This window comes from Malaclemys terrapin, chromosome 6, assembly GCF_027887155.1.
Source record: "Malaclemys terrapin pileata isolate rMalTer1 chromosome 6, rMalTer1.hap1, whole genome shotgun sequence".
Lineage (NCBI taxonomy): Eukaryota > Metazoa > Chordata > Testudines > Emydidae > Malaclemys > Malaclemys terrapin.
The window spans coordinates 79,676,483-79,689,009 of NC_071510.1; positions in this window are offsets into that span (position 1 = coordinate 79,676,483).

The following is a 12,527-nucleotide window of genomic DNA, read 5'->3' on the forward strand; positions in this document are numbered from 1 at the left end:
TTCAACTGAATAAGGAGAGCAAGATAAGGTACATGATGTAAAAAGTCTCTAACTACCCTCCATCAGCCATTGCTGTCTGACAAATGCCAAAGTCCTGCACCCTCATGGTGAAAGATACCATGAAGCCCAGTTCTGCTCTTACATCTGCTTTACCAGTGTAATTCCACTGCCATTATCATGTATGAGGAGAATTGCTTTAGGCTTACTTCATTGCAAAAGCACCACAAACAACTAGTACTATGTGCAGAGAGAGGAGAAGGAGAACTCCTTCTCTCCTCTCACACAGAGATGAGGCCATACACATTTTTATTTAACAATTTAGTGGAAAAAAACCATCTTTTAAATGGTATTACATACTATGTATTCTGTGTACAACTGGCAGCACTTCTCTGGAGCAAAAATTTATGAAAATTTGCCCCTTCCTTTCTCCCGACCGTTTTTGTTGTCCTGATGCATATACAGAGCCACACTTGTTCACATGGAAATGGCAAAATTTTACCCTGGATTACAATAATGAATCCTGGGAGAATATCAGAATTTGTGAAAACGAGTACCTCTGCACAGCTTGAGTCACAAATAAAACCAATTATTTGTGAAACCTAAAATATTTGAAATGACAAATCAAAGTTTCTTCCAAAAGTTGTCACATAGCTGATGATACTGAGGTGTGAGAACAGAGAATGGATCTCATTCAGGAATGAGAAAGTTGCTGTAACACTTAGCAGGAATAATGGCTCAATTAATCAGCTGTATACAGCAATTGGTTTACAGGACAGACAGCTGAAAAATGTTTACAAGAATGTAGTACCCAAAACAATCTGCTAGTTGTCAGTGAAGGGCACCAAACACATATTGCAACAGTCAGTCACATATTTCAATGCAAGCACTACACTATGACAATGAGAACATGGCTTTAAAATTATTTTGGTTTGATTTGAACAACACAGTCAACAAACTCAAAGCCCTTCCCTCCTCCCCCTCCCAAAAATGACACAACCTTTAAAAAAAAAATCTAAAATGCCAGAAGGAACTTTAAATCAGAAATTAAAATGTGTGCACCCTGAACTACTGTATAAAATAAAATAATTTACAGAAAAATCTTACATATGATTTAAATGTTAAACACACACATCTAGGGCCCTTTCCTGATTTGACTGAAGTCAGAGAGCCTTTTGTCACTGACTTCAATGGAAGTAGACTTGATATCATTATTATTTACTCCAAGCACCAATCCTGGCTCCATTGAAGTCAATGCGAGTTTTGCCATTGATTTCAGTGGAACGAAGATTTCACCCCGGATTGTTATTCTCTGGATCTCCTCATCCTGTTCCTTTTGCCCGATTGTCCAGTTGGTGCTGGGTTTCCTAATATCTTTCCCTCTCTTCTCCATTTCCCCTACTATATCTATCTCTCAGGGTTCTGTAGTGGTTCCCCATCACTGTAGTATCTGAGTGCCTTCCATGTAAAATAGGTTGGCAATAGTGAAGTACTAAATGAATTTCCTGAAGTCTCTGTCTTTTCAGGTAATAGAAAGCTCTGGGTTGTTTGACATTGTGAATGTGCTGTTTGTAGTGGAAAAGCTTTATCAAAGAAGATTTTTCAGTATTTCCTATAGGTAGTGAGACTGGATTAATCTAATAATCTCTTTTGGAAATTCACTTGGCAGACAGATCGCCTCAACTGACAATATTTTGTCCTCCGATCTCTCAGACTTCGTTCTGGACTCTATCCTTTATATTCTTGCAAAAGAAAACCAAAATACAGACCAAGCACTATGTACTGATCAAACATTATATATGCAAAATGGTGAAGGGCCAGATTCTGATACCTTTACTTACACTGAGTAGTACTTTATTCCACTCTTGGAGCAAGATGTTATTTAAACTCAATACCATTTAGCCTAGAGCAAACATTTTTTCCATCCACTTCTGCTCTCTGCTCCAGAGGACTGAAGCAAATCTATAAAATCATATGTTGGTGTGCAAATTTAGTGTGAATAATAATCTGTAGCAGAGCATGAACCTGTTGTGTAGTAATTGTATTAATGAAGTGGGAGAGGTTATAATAAGACTGTATCAACAACCACTTTAGGCAAAATTCTGCCCCAGCCTAGAGTTCTGGGTGAAGAGCCAGGAAGCCAGAACTGGCTCCCTGATACTCAGATTCAGCCTTGGCCCTTATGCAAATTACTGCCAAGCAGCTCCAAGTTCTGTTTTTGACTCAGAGTCCTTAATAGACTAGTGGAGGATAGGTCGAGCATAACTGAGCTCCACAATACCCTCTTCACCTTCTCCCTTCTCTGACCTCCCTCCTATACTGGGGGAAGGTAGAGGATGTAGAAGCACAAACTCTACATGAGGGGAATCTTAACTGGGCATTTGCAGCTAGATTACACCCCCCTTTGTGCCACCTGAAGAAACATGAAGGGGCCATAAAATCACTAGAGGATCTGGCCCTTTGACTCACAAATATCTAGCTAAAGATGAATGGGACAGTGACTGCCTGGTAACTACATACCCACCTACTGATGGAAAACATTTAATCTGGGATTAACATGAAATGAGTAAACATTTTATTATAATATTTGTGCAAACCTCAGCATACAATGGCATTAATAAACCACTGGTGTTTAGTCATCATAAATTACCTTCTTAATAAATTCAAGTCACAAGCAGATATATTAAAGACACATAATTTAAAGTGGTACCATGTAAACTGCTCTTTTGCTCAATGCTAGCAGCTTGCTGTTAATATTTAAAACTGAGCTTTGTTAATAGAAGTATTCATTTTATGATAGTGTTGTCTTTTTATAACCTGATGTTTGTCATTTCTTATTCCTATAAAATTGTTTGAGGAGAAAAAATAAAAGTACTAGTTCCATGATAGGTGAGTAGGAAAAATAGGTGCTGCGAATAATAATTACCAATTAAGTATTGTAGTCCGTTCATCTCTTGAAGACGATATACAGGGTCTGGGCATGCCAGGTCCTTGTACAGTAGATTATTTAGCTGTAGAATTAGTGATTTCAGCAGAGTATTCTCTAGAGTAAAAGGAAGAAGGAAAACCTAATGTTCAAGAATAAATCTGAGTAAACTATTTATAAAAGAATATTTTATATAAAAATGTAGCCCTTTACGTTTTTTTGAGAATTATCCCTGAATAGAATTACCTTTTAAAAAGGAATTTGTTATGCAAAGTTGTTTGATGAAGAATTTATGTGCATATATTTCAGCCAGTGTACTTTTGTAAGCTATTTGCTTCCACTATGTCTTTGATGATTCACTGTTTGTTAGTTGCTGTTAAATTGTGTGACTGGTCACCTAAATCGTGTGATTGGTCACCTGATATAGTTTCTGCTGTCTGACTCAAATCATCTCTCTGCAGCATATAAAATTTGAGGAGGTAAGCATTAATTCATACTGAAAAAGTGCAGACTTCATGGTAACCTAATTTGCCTTTTTAAATTATGGATGGAATTACTTTAATTGATCATGGCAGTGTTCCCAGGCACAATAGAGTTGAACTTTTAAGAATGCTCCTTTATAGTGTTGCACTTTCTACGCCAAAGTAGGGAGTACAGAAAATTCCACTCCCTTCACCAGCTTTCTTTTCCTATTGACCTTTAAAGTACATCTCAAACATGAAAAAAAGTCTAAGAGTTGTATTTATGAGCCAAAAAAATATTTCATGCAGTAATTTCTGTCGTACCCACTTTTACGTTAGCTGCTAGAATCTGACCTTATGCGTGATACTACTCTTTTGGCTGAGGTATTCTGCTGACAGAACATGGCAAAGATAACACTGGGGGAATAAAGTGGTAAATGGAGAGAATGTTATCTGAGCTTTTAGAAAGGACTGAGGTGGGTGGGAGGGAGACTTGGGAAAGAAAGTTGAAAGGAGAAAGAAATGTTAGTGAAATGTTGCAGCCATAAACAGTGTTTGGCTGAAACTGTTAAAATAAATAGCAGAATTCATTCATTCATGTTGGCAATGAGTCCAGGCCAAACTAAACAGCACAGAGGTCTTTAATCTAAACCTCAGTGGCACCACCTTGTTCCTCTTTCCAGCCTGCAACTGCACTGCATCAAGCCTCCATGGAAACCGGTACTGTATTACGTCTCTCCAGCCTTCGTCTTTCTTTGTACAAACACTTCTTTCAAAATGCAAAGCACATCAAAGTAATCACTGAAAACCCTGAGAGACACCTTTGTTTCACTGAGCTTGTTTGCGTGTGTTTGTCTGGGTAAAGGGTGATAGTTTTCATTGTATGAAGATATTTCACTTCTGTGAAATAAACTATTTACAATCTATTCTATTGTAACGTATTATTAAAATATAAAGTACCAAGTGTGCGGTGAAGCTGCCTATCTCCCTTTGTACTCTCACATGACACATTTATATTAGATATGTTCATGGCTTAAAAGCTTATCAGCTTTTACGACACAGGTGTTTTGGTATGAAAGAAAAAAAGACATCAGCAATAACACCTCTATAGTTCTGTGGAGATTGGTGAGCCTCTGATGACTAAGGAGGCAAAAGCCAAGCTAAGTGTCTTCAACCACCAACAAAGTAGTAGTATCCATAATAATGCACAGCCTGAAGTGCCCTAATATGATTGTTATGAACATTCCCTTGCTTAAAGCACCACAGAACAACCAAAGATTCCTGCATTTGATTGCAGAGTCCAGTTGTAAAGGTCACAGTGTCACGTATGGAAGCTGAACACAAATAAACCTCTCTTCTTTACTGAGCTTTCCAATAGGCCCCGCAGGATTACTCTCAGTGAAGCGGCTTTATTGCTCCCATTTATATAATCCAGCACCCTCCTTTTGCCCTCACCTCTTCTGACATGGTTGCGCTGCTCTGGGCCAAGTTTCTGCATTCAGACTGCAGAAGCAAACCCCTGTCATCTGGGAGTTTTTTCCATTGGCTACAATGGGAACTGGATCAACTCCATTACATAATAAATGGTTATATTTTAAAAATAAAACCAAATCCTAGGCAGCTGGATACTTTATTTGGGTGCTGGGATTGTTGTTTGGTGTATACAAGGCATGTCTAGAGAATAAAAATCCTGATTGAATTTTGTTTGAATTCTCTCTGAGAATGCCCTTTAAGCTCATAATATCATTTCTGCTACTTACACCAAATGTATTGGCTTTTCCAAAAGCCTGACTTCTCAGATTACTCTGCCTGCATATAGAATACCTACCCACAGAATCTCTCTGGGTCTGTAGCCCTGCTAATTCACTTTTGTGAGCAGATTGCCAAAGACGGGGGAAAATGTATAAATATTCCTTCTGCTGTAAAATGCCCCTAATTCAGGAGATAAAGACCATCTGTCTTGTTTAAAGTAGAGGATCTAATATTTCTCTGTCACATCAGTGCAAATGTGAATTTACAGGGGTATAGTGGAGGGCAGAAATGGGTACAGAAATTGGCCAAGGAGCTAGTTTATATATCTGGACCTAGTTCAGTTTAGGCTGGGCTTTGGCACATGGGTTCAAAGTCAAATCAAGACTAGGGTTCAGGGTTACATTCAATGTCACTAAAACCGCATGAATTATTCTTCTGAGGTTTTGGCTCCGAACACTGGACTTTTGGACAGGGCCGGCTCCAGGCACCAGCTTCTCAAGCAGGTGCTTGGGGCGGCCGCTCCGGAGAGGGGCGGCAGGTCCAGGTATTCGGCGGCAATTCGGCGGACGGTCCCTCACGCCGCCTGGGAGTGAAGGACCTCCCGCCGAATTGCCGCAGCAGATCGCGATCGCGGCTTTTTTTAGATCGCGATCGCGGCTTTTTTTTTTTTTTTTGGTTTTGGCTGCTTGGGGCGGCCAAATTCCCTGGAGCTGGCCCTGCTTTTGGAGATTTCTGCTGCATACAAAGAAGCACTGGAAAACAGACCTCTTCTAGTGTTGGAGCTGAACTAGAACCAAAGCTATAGGACTGAGTTCAGAGCAAGTCATTCAAATTCAAAACCTCAGAATTAAAAGTGGTACATATTTAAGGCGGTGATCTGGGCCCATCTCAAATATGATTTTAAAGTAGTAAGTAAATAATGTTTAAACAAAACAATAATATATTTGGTGATTTACCAAAAACCTGATGCCCCTTAAGAATTTTGCACCATTTACAGTTTTATGGAAGTTGTGAGAATGAATCGGAAACCACTCATAGTTGTGCTACATTTTGTGATTAAAGCTGGTAATATTTTATATGAGCCTGGTTACTTAGGTCACTGGATTTAGAGTGTGACAATAAATGGAGTATGCAAGTAATTAATCTCTTAGTGTGGAAAACTCCTTTCCGTTATCCTTCACATATTTCATTTTCTTCTGCTCATGCTGCTTCTGTGTTTATTTTATGACCTGTGAATAAAGCATGTTTTCTTAGTGGGAAGCTGCCTGCGTCACTGGTGATGAATGCCACAGTGTATTTCTTTCCTCTTATAGAGAATATTTTATTCCTGCTTTCACTTAAATCAAAAGTCCCAGCTTCCCAACCTAAATCAATATGATCTTTTTACTGGTTAGAGGGTGCAGGTTTGAAAAGCACAGTGGCCCTTTTAACAAGATTGGCAAGCAATTAAATTCACAAACATGGCACCATATGCCTCTAAGCCAGTTATAGACTTCTCCATATTCCTTACTGAAGTTGCAATCATTACAGTTACAGCCAAAAAGAAATAAAACGTCCAACATTTGGAACTTCATCAGGGTGGAGGGTGTACATGATTTGAATAAACTGCTGCACACGTGTGTGAAATTCCTTGCCTGCTTTTAGTATAATTTCTTAAGCATTCTATGATAGCATTAGCTGGGAATACTTAGCAAGGGTAAGTGAATTAGTTAGCAAGGTTAACTGTCAAGTGACAAACTTATTCCTTTAGTCATTTTTGTGGTGCTTTTAAGGCATGCCCACAGCATCCATTGGTAGCTGTAGAATTGAACCTGGATACATCTCAGTCTCTTTATGTGCCTCTCTGTACACCATATAAATGAATGTGCCACATTCTGAGAGCCTTATGTAGGACCAGATCATCTCCTTTACATCCATGCTTGGGCATCCCTTGGGCATGCATTTCTCCCACAACCTATGATGCAAGAGGGCTCCAAAAATGTCTCTAAAACATGACCCTCCTACTCTGGACCCACTGGAAGCCTCTTCAATAATCAGCAGTGGGTGAAAGATGAAAGCTAGGCACATGGGGGCAGGACTGCAGGAGAAGGCACATTTTATCTCCAGTCCTATGGAAAGTAGCCTTCCTGCCTCCCAGTGGTCCTATGGGCTGCCACAGAAAGAAAGACATGCTAGGAATGCACCTTTGTTGGAGCCACATTATCAGGGTGGTGGAAACAGACCCACTAGAGTCTAGACATACAGGGGAACTCACCCTAGTGCTGAAGACCTTTTTATGAAACAAATATGAACAAGCTATAAGCGGCTCATAAAAACCTATGGGTAGTACAGGGTGCCCTCTGCACGAGTTGCCTTGGCCAACAGAAACACTGGTGTTTGGAGGCATTTCAGAAGGGATGGAGGTGAGGGAGGTGACTGGATCTGCACCCTGGTGCAATGAATATAGCCCATAGAACCTCATGCAGATGGCCTTAGCTTCCTGGGGATACACCAGGTGTGGAGGTAAGTTCCCAAACCTTTTCCATAGGAGGAGAACCCTGTCCTTTGATGGGATGATATGGGGATCTCTACAAAGGAAATCTCATGAAGATTTCCTTCACCTTCTGTGAAGGGGTTCCTGGGTGCAACCTGGACTGTGTGACTGCCGAGCCCTCTGTCTCACCAACCTGAGGTATGCCTCTCACACTGTGATGCTGTTGTCAAGTTACAATTCTTTGATAGCCACTGCACTTACACAGGCATCCATAGGTAGGGACACACTGAACTGAGTTACGTGAATGATTTCCCAGCCACTCATGAACCGTCAGTAGGGAGACTCCAGCCAGTTCCCCTCAACTCCCCAGCCCTGCACCCCAGAACAGTACCTTCTTACACTGGTCGGAAGCCTGGCCAATGTAAGTTCATTATCCAGTTCGCTCTTCCCTCAATCTGGAGTGGACACATGCTAGCCTTTGTAAACTGATCTGAGATTTCCTAAGCTCTTCAACCAAAACACACTGTTTTAGGGAAAATATAAAACAGATTTGTTAGCTACAGAAAAATAGATTTTAATTGATTATAAGTAGCAGGCATAGAGATCGGAGTCAGTTACTTAAGAAACAAAAATAAATTCGCAGTCTAAGTTCAATAAACTAAACAGGATTTGAATCGAGCAATGTCTCACCCTGACAGATGGTACAAGCAGGTTACTGATCTTCAATACACAGGCTGGGAATGCCTTTCAGCCTGGGACCACCCACTTCAGTTCAAAGTCTTTGTCCTCCAGACATGTTTCCAAGTGTTGAGTTATGGGGGGAGAGAGGCCAAGTGATGATGTCACTTCACCTCTTTTATAGTTTCTTCCAGCTTGCTGGAAAGATCTATTCTGTGACATGGGGGTCAGTCAGTCCCCATTGATCAGTCTCCACTGTCTTCGTACTCTCTCTGAGAAGTCTCTGAACTGGCCATTGGGAGAGAGGATTCCCTTTAATGAGCCATCAGCACTGTCTGGCTGCTGTATTGTTGTACCTGAAAGACTAGCTGTGGGTGTTCCCAACTTCTATATTTCAGTGATACATATAGCAATGCTTCAAAACTTGACATATAATGATAGCAAATCCAACAGTATATTAATGTTCAACAGATCAAGACTTTTAAAATGACACTTCACAAGGTATACTCTATACAAAAAATATCATAATCCTATCACCATGGTGAATATGCGGGTGTCAGGGTGCTACTCTGAGGTACCCTTCGCATGAGTTTTCAAAAGAAGGGATAATCTGTGCCTAAGATTTTATTACTCTGTCTTTATTTAGGCAAATTTCCACAGACTTCAAAGGACCTCTGGATTTGACCAAACATGCAATACATATAGTATCTTACTGGTGAGCAGACTGGTGTCACGATAAACCCTCTATTAGGAACAGGGCTATGTATGGCAATGAGGCAACACAATTCCTGACAGATCTGTGTAGCTGCAATTTGCTTCTGACCTATCCAGGACTTTTTTCTTTCTGCCCCAGCAGGAAGAAGTGTCTCTAGAAACCAAAATCTGCCTGAAGAGTATGCAGGAAGTTTGGCTTCTCTATACTTTCTGGAGGACTTATGCTGTACTGTGCTATACGGAGGATCTTATGTTTTACTGTGTGTCCCAAACTTCATAAATTAGAGCAGTGTTTCCCAAACTTGGGATGCCGCTTGTGTAGGGAAAGCCCCTGGCGGGCTGGGCCGCTTTGTTTACCTGCCGCGTCTGCAGGTCCGGCTGATCGCGACTCCCACTGGCCGCGGTTCGCTGCTCCAGGCCAATGGGAGCTGCTGGAAGCGGCGTGGGCCAAGGGACGTACTGGCCACCGCTTCCAGCGGCTCCCATTGGCCTGGAGCAGCGAACCGCGGCCAGTGGGAGTCGTGATCAGCCGGACCTGCAGATGCGGCAGGTAAACAAACTGGCCTGGCCCGGCCCGCCAGCGGCTTTCCCTACACAAGCGGCATCCCAAGTTTGGGAAACACTGGATTACAGGAATGATGAGAACTTTTGTATGCTACTAACAAGCTCAGTTGTGACTTCCTTTCCATGAAATATGACTCTGATATACCTGTTTTTAATATTGAAGCAGGCTATGGGTTTTTGCTTGTTGAGGAGAGTTTTTCATGTTTTTATTTATTTATAAAGCTCTGATGTCCTTATTGATCACAATAAGCTTCTTCTCTTTTGCAATTAAAAAAACTACAAGGCTAAAAATTGCTGCAGCCATACGTATTCCCACTGTGCCAAAAATTGCAACAGTGTAATTTTTTGAACATCTGTGTTACACCCTATTCTCGACTTGTAGAAAGAGAAAATGAACTGTTAAATAGATTAAAGCTATTACACTGCATCAGTTAATTAGTGAAGTAAGTGAACAAATTTGCAGATTATTGGTAAGAGAACAGTCTCGTGAGAACAATATTTTATTGTTTGGGGTTTTATTTTTAAGAGACTTTTGCAAAAAGGCTGCCCTAATAAACTGTTTAATAGGTCAGCAAGGTAATTACTCAGACAGCATCTTAAATCAGTCAAAAAACACATGGGTTAAGGGATAGCAGTACGTGTCTGCACATGTGTGTTTGAGGATAACTAAGTGGCCTGCCCCCCCGCGGGCATTCTTTTTTGCAATGCTGCACCTAAACTTTTTTGTAACTGGTAATTATTCTCTATTCTATTACCAATGGAGACCTTTAACTTCACACACCCTTCAAGTCTCTGGCTGCTATATGTTTCTTCACAGGAAGTTGAAGAGGATCTCTCTAGTTCATTAGGCTCTCATGCTGCTTCTCCCTGCTGGCATGTGAGGATCATCAGGTAGCAAAACTGTATAAATTAGACATTGATATAGTTGAGCTGGACAGGAAAGAGTTCTCTGATCCTCAGAAAATATTAGTGATTTAAAAAAAATTCCCCTCTTGAATTAAATGAAAAGTCAAAAATTTTGACAAACCAACACAAATATCAGCTCAGGTCAATCAAAATGCTTTGTTTAGATAATTTCTAAAAATTTTGTTTGGATTTTTGACCATTTTTTGTTTAACTAATTTTGTTATAATTAGCTTAAATTTTCAAACAAAAAGTCATTTTAAAGCAGTAAGTAAAAAAATTTAATTTAAAAAATGTCAAAACCTTTTTTTTTTTGTTTTTTTTCCCACTTGTTTTTTGTTTTTGAGTTGAGGAATTCCTTGAAAGTGACCCTTTCCCACTAACAGTTTTGGTTTTGACGAATCAACATTTTTTAATTGGGAAAATTCTTGTTGAAAATTTTCTGACCAACTCTAATGTATAGGCTCTAAACACATGATGGGGCTACAGGAGAGGACACAACTGATTTCATTTGTAGTGGTTTGTGGTAACTTTTCATTTTGTCTGTATGTGAATAGTGTTTGTGCAGCATTTTCTTGGAGTTTCTGGTATTTTTACATTTTAAATTCATATTGTCTTCTGTGTGAGGATGTATTTTAATATGGCCTCAGTTTGCTCTCTCTTCCCACCTGCTCCCAAAATGAAAAACAATTCTGGGATTGCATTTTCTAGTGTTGGCACTGGGTATGAGAAATCAGAGGTACCTGATTGGTGGCTTTCATGAATGGTGGGTATGACAGGCCAGGCTGAGCCTCCCCAAACAGCCTAGTATGGTCCCACCCATGCTCCATCCCCAGGCGTGCTCCTGCCTGCTTCCAGTTCCTGCTCTTCCCTTGTGGCTGGGGCTGGAACTGGGGTGGACTGGCATGCTGCCAGTACTCAGGGCAGCTGGGGCGAGTGCTAGTGCAGCCCGGCACTCCAGGGCTGGGGCACGGGGGCCATGCTGCCCGCCTGGCACTCCAGGGCTGGGGGTGGCTGTGGCTGCGCTGACTGGTGCTCTGGGGCTGGAGTCGCTTGGGCAGCCCGAGGCTGGTGGCCACAGTGACAGTGCTCTGGGCTCCAGAGGGGGAGGGGGATGAAAGGGGCTGGGCCTTGGGTAGAAGGGGCGGGGCTGGAGACTAGCCTCCCCCAGCGGGCGGTTCATGCGCCACCCATGGTGGCTTTCTTTAAACATGGGCATCTTTTCTTCAGATGAAATGCCCAGAACCTTTAGACAATCCACACACAACAATCCAAGAAATTGCTTAGTTCATTTGTGGTCTTGACAGGTCTCTCTCTCTCATTCTAGCTAAGGAGTTTTCCTATTGTAGATTCTAATTCAAAGCTCTATGATGTCAGTGGGAGTCTTTCCATTGACTTCGATGGGGTTTGGATCGGGCTTATCATTCCTAGTGCTGTCATATAAAGAAAGGATTTTTTTTTGTAATTCGTCTGATGATGGGAAATATGAAATAAGGCAAAGCATAACTTGTGAAACAATTTGTGTCTTATACAATAAATTCTGAGACATTTTATGAGCAAATTGACAGTATCTGTCATCCTGAAGAAATATAAGCACCGCTAATATCTCTTCTCTTTGGAGGGGTAGTGAATGGTGAGAGAAAACATAGACTATAGCAATCACAAGCATATTGGATCTGCTAACTACACATCCAGAACACTGTCATCTGAAGACTTTAAAAGGGTTTGATTTGTGTGTATTCTTACGAGTTCAATAGCTTTTCCCAACATTTATTACATGCTGATGTCTGGGGATATTGATCTGAATGTATTTTATCACTAAGAGAAGTTGATGTATTTAAACATCTAAAGATTATGTTCTTAGCACATTTTTGTCTATGAGTCATTTTCTCCAGTACCTTGGATCTTTTAATACCTTGCAATGCATCACTCTTTCAGCATTTAGTTTCAGTTTGAGACTAAAATGGGATTTTGATCTAATCTTTTGTGCTTTGCTTTGCTGATCTTAAAGGTCTCAATCCAGCTCCCATTGAAATCAGCAGGACCTTTACCATTGATT